The sequence below is a fragment of the Bos indicus x Bos taurus genome, chromosome 10 (genome assembly GCF_003369695.1).
Source record: "Bos indicus x Bos taurus breed Angus x Brahman F1 hybrid chromosome 10, Bos_hybrid_MaternalHap_v2.0, whole genome shotgun sequence".
NCBI classification, from domain to species: domain Eukaryota; kingdom Metazoa; phylum Chordata; class Mammalia; order Artiodactyla; family Bovidae; genus Bos; species Bos indicus x Bos taurus.
Window position 1 is genome coordinate 59,045,384 of NC_040085.1, and position 8,384 is coordinate 59,053,767.

Consider the following 8,384-nt stretch of genomic DNA (forward strand, 5'->3'; position numbering starts at 1 on the left):
CTTTTTTTTTGAGAACCCAAAATATGATTTCACCACTGATAGCAAATAAGGAAAGAGAACGAGTACCACACGGAAAGTGAAAGTGAAGTCGCTCAGTCGTGTCCGACTCTTTGCGACCCCACGGACTGTAGCCTACCAGGCTCCTCCCTCCATGGGATTCTCCAGGCAAGAGTACTGGAGTGGGTTGCCATTTCCTTCTCCAGGGGATCTTCCCGACCCAGGGAACAACCTCCCAAAATTAAACAGTCTGATAACACAGAAGATGACGGTTGGCCGACTCACTGAAGCCCCTGGGTTCACTTTTTGCCGAGTTATTAATATAATTTCAGCCCTGACCTAATGTCAAGAAGCAGTTAGGGAACAACCGCAGAAGAATACTGCTTCCCAAGTCTAAAAAAGACGCCCCTGCCGTGCCATTGTTGCCACAATGCCGTGACTCGGATTCGAACCGAGGTTGCTGCGGCCACAACGCAGAGTACTAACCACTATACGATCACGGCGAGCTACTGGGACGCCGCGAGTAATGCGTCACCCAGTGTCGTCCTCGTCTAGATGGCTGCCGCCCTCGCCTGCCCCAGTCGCTCACTATCAGCCCCTCTGGTTCTGGCACAAAGCCTGAAGCGGAGTAAAGGCGCCGTAGACTCCGGGCCGAAGTCTCCGTTGATCGTCCGCCTGGACCGTTAAAGTACTTTGCAAACTAAAGGACCCCTGGGACGCCGGGCCTGCGAACCGGACTCACGCAGCCTGGAGGGGATGTGAGGCCTGCGCCACCGGGTCACCCGAATAGCGGCGCCGGTCTCTTCCTCACACCCTTTGTGCCCTGGCGCTCGTGCTGTCTGAACAGGCTCTGGCTGGGAATGGGACTGTCTCTTAACTCTCACAAGAAGAAAAATCAGTTCCGGTCCACAGCACAACTTTCTTCGAGATGCGGAGTAAGATAACCCCAAGATACCTAGCACCGCGGTAGTGAAACCGCAAGATCTGTCCCGCGGAAGAGTGCGGACTGATATTGAGACAGCTGAAAGACAGTGCGCCTGCGTACGCCCGGGCAGAGCGGCGAGGTTTAAGATGGGCGGGAATTAGCAATGTCACAGCCAGGGGGCGGGGCTTTAAACAGAGAAGAGCTCAGGCGAGAAGCAAAAGACACAAGTCTCCAGTAGCTCGCCGTGATCGTATAGTGGTTAGTACTCTGCGTTGTGGCCGCAGCAACCTCGGTTCGAATCCGAGTCACGGCATTGCGAAAGCAGTGGCACGGCAAGGGGGCTGCATTTTAGCGTTCTCCTCCATTTTTTTTTTATCTTCAGTTTGTGACAATTTTCTCGAAAATGGATCCCAATCCCCTTGTGACAGAAACGATATTTACGCCAGGTCTAGCTACACTGGATTTCGGAAGAATATAGGCTTCCGCTTACACTGGGCTACGCACGTTATCCGGCACAACCCAAACAAAGCACAGAACACTCAAGAGGCAAAGTGCTAAAATTAACATATGTACAAATTTCCATAGCAGCACTGGAAATGGGCTTCCGGTAATAGAAGTCTTCGCAGAACAAGTGACCTTGGAAGTAGCTCTTTACAGGCAGAAAGGGAATTTGTCAAGCAGCAAGCAGCCAGGATAATCTCGTGAGCTAAGGTCTTGAAATGGAACGAAGAGAATTCCTCTTTGCAGGTCTTCTCTTCATCTCATCCCCACGACGCTTACGGGCCCTGGTCGGAAAGGTAGTATTAAGCGCTTCTCAAGGACCTGTTGAAAGCAAGTAACTAAGAAATGGGAAACGACACTGAGGAAAGTCGAGGGGTGTTGGGAAGAGAGTTAGAAGAGTGAGATTCCATTCGGGTTTAGCAGGATCCTTCCGACTGCTCTGCAGTGGGGGAAGGGGGTAGTGATTAGAGCAGACGACACTGGAGAAAGACGGGTGGTCCCTCTGGATTCACTCATTAGAACCAGTGGCACGTTCTGTTTAGCAAAAAGGCACTGCCTACTGTGGACTCAGCCTGGTTCTAGGCGCCTTGCGGACGAGAGCTCCGATGTATCCAGAAGGAAAATCGGGCTCCCTCCCTGCTGCGCCCAGGGACACAACAGAGGATGGCACCGGATCCGGCGGAAACACAGGTGAGCGGACGAGTCAATGCCGTCGGGGGAGCAAGGGAAGCAAGGAAGGGGGTGCTGCAGATGAGGGGAACAGCAGGTTGAGATACATTCATGGAGTCCCTTCTAAGTAGCCAGTCCAATTCTGGGGGTGTCTTCCTTCAGAGGCAGCGTTCGGTCACTCGGGGAATCAACAAAGAGAAGCCCTCAGGAGCTCCCCTCTGCCGGTCTGCGGTGCTGGAAGGGTCTCGAGGGCACAGGAGATGGGATTCCTCCAAGGAAGGCGAGTTACACAGTTTGTGAACATTTTGAGTTCACGGCCAGTCCCGTCCCTGGATGCCCAAGTGGTACCCCCTAACTCCCACCTCCCTTACATGGAACCCACTCTTTCTTACTGCATCGTCACCATCTCGGGTAGCTAATGGACCCAAACTGGAGAGAACCGGAGCAACTGGCAAAAGAGCAATGCGCCTGCGCATTCTCAGACTCGGCCTTAGGCCTGAACCCGCCCCATAGGTGGACCCTTTGGTGACGTGCAGAATGGGAAGGCCTATAACTGTTGAAGAAGACAATCCGAAAGTTCGCCTGACAGGTCTCCGGTAGCTCGCCGTGATCGTATAGTGGTTAGTACTCTGCGTTGTGGCCGCAGCAACCTCGGTTCGAATCCGAGTCACGGCATTGTGGCAACAATGGCACGGCAAGGGACCTCTACTTTTAAATTCCTTTTCCCACCCTAGTCCACGACGCTTTATATAAATCATAACTCACTTTTTTGAAACGAAACGCTGCATCTCTCTACTTTGAAAACTGAGCCACCTCCGATCGCCACCTTCAATAATTCTCATTTAATCCTCTGAATGCAGCATTAGAGCAAACAAATTGTAACCCTTTCCCTCCTGAAAAAAATTGAAAATCAGTGTCAAAATCATTTTACACCAACAAAACAGCGACCCTGTGGCCTCGCGATTTCTTTCCTTTTCATACATTAAAAAAAAAAAAAAAAGTCTTCATTTTCAAATGGAGAATACAAAGAACAAGCCCAGTGAAAACTGTCTCCCTCTCATTCTTCACCCTATCTAGCAATCGTCGTCAGTTTCCAATATATTTTTCTGTGGCAGTCTTTGTATAAATAAATATTTGTATATGTATGCGTGTCCTAAGTCGCTCAGTCGTGTCCGACTCTTTGCGACTCTATGGACTGTAGCCCTCTGTTCACGGGATTCTCCAGACAAGAAAACTGAAATGAGCTGCCACGCCCTCCGCCAGTGGATCCTCCGGAGCCAGGGGTTGAAACCTTCTCGGGTTCTTTACCACTTAGGGTCATCTGATACATGTATGCACATATATTCCCGCTTGCTTCTTCCATAGTACAGGTGACATCTCTTCTTCCTCACCCCCAGAAATCAGACTAAACTTGAAGTCTTAGATTTGCGTTGGTAACCTATCTCCCACTACAGAAGAGTATACATACCCCAGGGGGAATCTCCACCCACCTGATCTAGTCCTTTTTCTCCCCAGGCACAGGCTCCTGGTTGGGGAGGGTGGAACTCTGGGTTGATAAGATAAGGGAAAAGCATTCATTACCTTGCCCCCCCCCCCCCCAAAAAAAAAAACGGTTGGATGGGAGCCTGGGCTCTGCTGGGAATTGGCCCTCTTTTGATTTTAGGTTGGAAGGTCAGAATTCATTTGGAGACCCTCTGAAGGCAGGAGGAGGAGGGGTTGGATGGCATCACCAACTGGATGGACATGAGTTTGAGCAAGCTCCAGGAGTTGGTGATGGACAAGGAAGACTGGCATGCTGCAGTCCATGGGGTCGCAGAGTCAGACACGACTGTGAGACTGAACTGAACTGGACTTCCATTTCTTCCTTATTGTCAGAATCCAACTTAAATCACAAACCACTCAAGTTAGAAAATTCAAGTTCAGTGAAGGTAGAACTGAATCCTACTATGTTTGTGTTCCAAGAATACAGCCTCCTCATAAATATTTGAACAGAGATATCTTATGGAGTCCATAAATGAGATAAGTGGCCCAGTTTGCTGTATGGCTGCATTTTAAGTTGTATTCTTGCAACACAGAACCATGTTATTTTTATACCAGAAAACATGACTCAAATGAAGCTCCATCTACATGCAGAATATCTAAGAACAGAATTCATATATTTGGGATATGTTTGTCTTCTCAAGGTTGTGGACAGAGATGAACGCAAGGCAAGGCTGGAGACCAAAGGCAAGGGCCAGGCTTAGAAAAAGACAAAACCAGAAGGAATGAGAGTTCAGAATGGGACTGGGCACTCAAAGGTAAGCAAATAGAAGTAAGGACATCCCACGCAGTACCCAGCAAGGGAAGTGAGCACTAAGGACTAGGCTTTGGGACATGTGCAAACTTAGCACGTTAAGGGAGGAAGACAGGATTTGTCTTGAGAGAAAAGAGAACAGTGTCATTTCAAGAAAAGTTTGGGAGAAGAGGACTTTAAGCATAGAGGAGGTCAGCAGACAGGAGAAAGAGAAATGAGAAGTCACTGGTCTTAACACATAAAAGTCGTTGACTTTAAAAACCTTCTGTGAGAGCAAACGGATAACGTGTAACAAGAGTCAGAAAAAAATATACACTCTTTGCCCCAATAACTCCACTTTTGGGAATCTTGCCAAAGGAACTTATCCTAAACTTGGAAAAGTTATCCACATAAAGATGTTTGTTACAGTTATTTAGAAGGGAGGATAATGGAAATAGCCTAAATGATCAACAAATAAAGTGATAAAGTATGTTCATTTGATGAGATATTAAATAGCCATTTTTAAAGTACAAAGTCAACTTTTAACTGCCATCTCCAACTAAAGGGAGTAAGACCCCTTTAAAGAAATTGATTACAAGTACAAGAACTGCAGACTGGTAAGTACAAGTTGTGTCTGGAATATCTTATGTGAGAAAGCAAGTAAGTGTTGAAAGACTGGCAAGACCAAGTCAACAGAATCCAGAAGCTTCTTGAAAGGGCTCTTACTGGCCCAATTTAGGACAGTTTTGAGCATTAAAAAAATGATGGTAATGGATTATACATATTAAATTAAAAAAAAATTTTTTTTGAGACCACAGGGATTGGGTGGAGGGGTTGGGGGAGGAGAAACTCTCTCTTTACAGAAGAATGCCGGATAATAAATGCAGAATGACAGAATTAGAGTCACCTTTTGCAATCCCCAGTGTAATAACAAATGTAAGCATAGATCATCAATGGAAGCTAAGACCGCTGGGTAAAACATGTTGGGAGCTAATAGTCTTAGGTTATCACACCACAACTTACTCTAAATTGTGAAATGGAGAGATCTGATGGACTCCAGTTTAAGCAAGTGATCAAGCCTAGCATCGCCAATAAAGGACAATGAGCACTATTGACTGGCCTGCCAGTGTAACACACTGGAAAGTCCACATCATCTCAAATGTAGTGGTCTTTTTTTTTTTTTTTAAATGTCAAGCCTGAATCTAATCATGAGGAAACTACGGAAAAATCCAAAATGTGAAACATTCTACATGACAACTGTCCTGGACATTTCAAAATGAGCAATGTCATGAAAAACAAACTAGCAAGAAAAAAAAAGGGAAATATTTCAAGATTTTAAAGAGAGTAAAGAAGTAAACAGTGCAACAGGGGAACCTTGGTAAATCCTGAATCTGGACGGAAAAAATCCCAAATGTATATATGTATGTATGTGTTGGAGAAGGCAATGGCACCCCACTCCAGTACTCTTGCCTGGAAAATCCCATAGGCAGAGGAGCCTGGTAGGCCACAGTCCATGGGGTCGCTAAGAGTCTGACACGACTGAGCGACTTCACTTTCACTTTTCACTCTCATGCATTGGAGAAGGAAATGGCAACCCACTCCAGTGTTCTTGCCTGGAGAATCCCAGGGACGGGGGAGCCTGGTGGGCTGCTGTCTATGGGGTCGCACAGAGTCGGACACGACTGAAGCGACTTAGCAGCATGTATGTGCACAGTCGCTCAATCAAGTCTGACTCTTTGTGATCCTATAGACTGTAGCCTGCCAGGCTCTTCTGTCCATGGGAATCTCCAGGCAAGAGTACTGGAGTGCTTGCCCTATCCTCGTCCAGAGGATCTTCCTGACCCAGGGATCAAACCCACATCTCTGCATCTCCTGCAATGACAGACTGATTCTTTACCACTGAGCCACCTGGGAAACCCAAGTAAATGACATTTGGCAGGGAGGGATGGAAAAAAATTAATATGGACTGTATAACAGACAATGCTATTAATGATAATGGTTTGTGGCCCCATAGAAGAATTCCTTATTCTTAGGGAATGGCTGCTAAAGTATTTAGAGCTGAAGCATCATGACAACTGAAACTTGCATCAAATCGTTAAGGGGGGGAAAAAGCTGAAGGGATAGAACAAATGTGGCAAAATGTTAAAAAGTGGTGAATCTAGGTGAAGGGTATACAGATTTCCCCTGTACTTTCTTACTTGTACTTACTTGAATTATTCTGTAAGTTTGAAATTAAAAAAAAAAAAAAAACCTGGAAGAAAATAAAGCTTTCATAATAAAAATGGGGAAATTATGCAATGTTCAGTGAAAAAAATAAGGATACAAAATTGTGTATACCACAATTATAGCTATATAAAAATAACAAGAGAAATGATGTTTATTCATTTCAACATTTGTTAAGCTCACTGAGTGATGAGAACACCCAGATCACCTTCAGAATCCTGAGTCTATGGTGCAATGCTTAACATGCTTAAGTACAAGACTTTGGATCTGGCAAACTCCACCCAAGTCTTGAGAGCCTCACCTCTGTATCCTTGGTTCCTAGCAAGCTATCTGGCCCCATGAGGTGCTCAACAATGCCTGATTCTGAAAGTGCATTAACAAAAGTTTAAGACAAAAGTAAGTTCACGGTGTACATAAAGTATTAGAGCTCTCTAATTATCATTTAAACTATCCTTATGATATCCTCCCCCATCCTCATGTGATTTTACTTCCTAATCTTCCTCACTATGAATTCACCCCTTCTTAATGGTATGCTGGTTCACTCAACCCACGCTGACCTCTTAGCTTGGAATGACCATTTGCTCCTTTGCTTCATCTACCCACACCCTACCCAGTTCAGGTCTACCCACTGCGTGAAGCCTGACAACTTTTGTGCAGACCTTATTTGATTCCATTCCTCTGTGCTGTCAGAAGCTTAGCTCCATATTTCTTAAACATAGGTGGCTTCATTTGACACCTACCATTGTAAGCACTTTACAGTTCTAAAAGCCTGTTCCATCATTTCCATCACTCCATGTCCATGATTTCCCTTAATGCTCACAGGACAGTCATCATGCCCTTTGCAGATATAAGGAAGGTAAGAATCAGTGGCAAGAGGAGGGTCTTGCTTTTGATCCTGAGATGTGTCTCGAGCCCACAATTACTGTTAAACACCTGGTGATTGAGGAGATCCTCCAATATGAATCTACTGGATCATTCTTCTAGAATTTATTATCTTTATAATAAATAAAGATATTTATTTATATCTTTGCTTTGTTAGTCAATTTTAAGCAAATATCTATTTATTAGGTTGCACTGAGTCTTAGTTGCAGAATCTTCAGTCTTCATTGTGGCATGTAGGATCTTTCAGCTGCAGCATATGGAATCTTTAATTGTTCCGTGTGGAATCTGGGATCTAGTCCTGACCAGGGATGGAACCCAGACCCCCTGCTTTGGGAGCACAGAGTCTTAGCCCCTGGACCACCTAGGAAGTCCATTAGTCATATTTGAAGCCGCATATTTTTATGATGTGCGTGATATTTTCTCTATTATACCTCATGAAACCATATACAATATCAGACATTTCAATTATCTCCTACAGTCCTGCCCCTCAAAGAGTGGTGGGAGGACCAGCTGCATTTGTATCACTTGGAAGCCTGTTAGAATTCCACCGAAATTCCATCCCAGCTAGACCTACAGAAACTTCAGTTTAACAAATTCCCCAGGAGATTTGTGTTCATTTTATAGTTTGAGAAGCACCGTCCTGTAACACCAACTAGAATATGCACAAAGCAGAAACTCAGCAAATATTTTGAGACGTGGGGCCCTGGGAATCCTAGGAGATTCTCAGTTTTGCCATCACATCTTACTGTACTCCAGTTTTGAGCTTCCTTCCCTTTGGGACCTCAGGTGGCTCTTTGCTCCCTCACAAAGCAGATATGAGCCTAAGAGAGAGGGAGACATTGAGGGAGACACTGAGGTGGTGTCAGAGGGATGGATGCTGATGAAGTGAAGCTGCTGTCTTTCCAACAGTCAAAA

The 8,384-nt window shown here is 45.4% G+C and overlaps 3 non-coding genes across 3 annotated transcripts; 2 read left to right on the forward strand and 1 right to left on the reverse strand.

Annotated features, from left to right (window-relative positions):
- Positions 1–428: 428 nt before the first annotated feature.
- Positions 429–500, reverse strand: TRNAH-GUG. The gene has a single exon. It is a non-coding gene; the product is annotated as a tRNA-His (tRNA).
- Positions 501–1,163: 663 nt separating this feature from the next.
- TRNAH-GUG lies at positions 1,164–1,235 on the forward strand. Its single transcript has one exon. It is a non-coding gene; the product is annotated as a tRNA-His (tRNA).
- A 1,460-nt stretch (positions 1,236–2,695) lies between these two features.
- Positions 2,696–2,767, forward strand: TRNAH-GUG. The gene has a single exon. It is a non-coding gene; the product is annotated as a tRNA-His (tRNA).
- Positions 2,768–8,384: the final 5,617 nt, after the last annotated feature.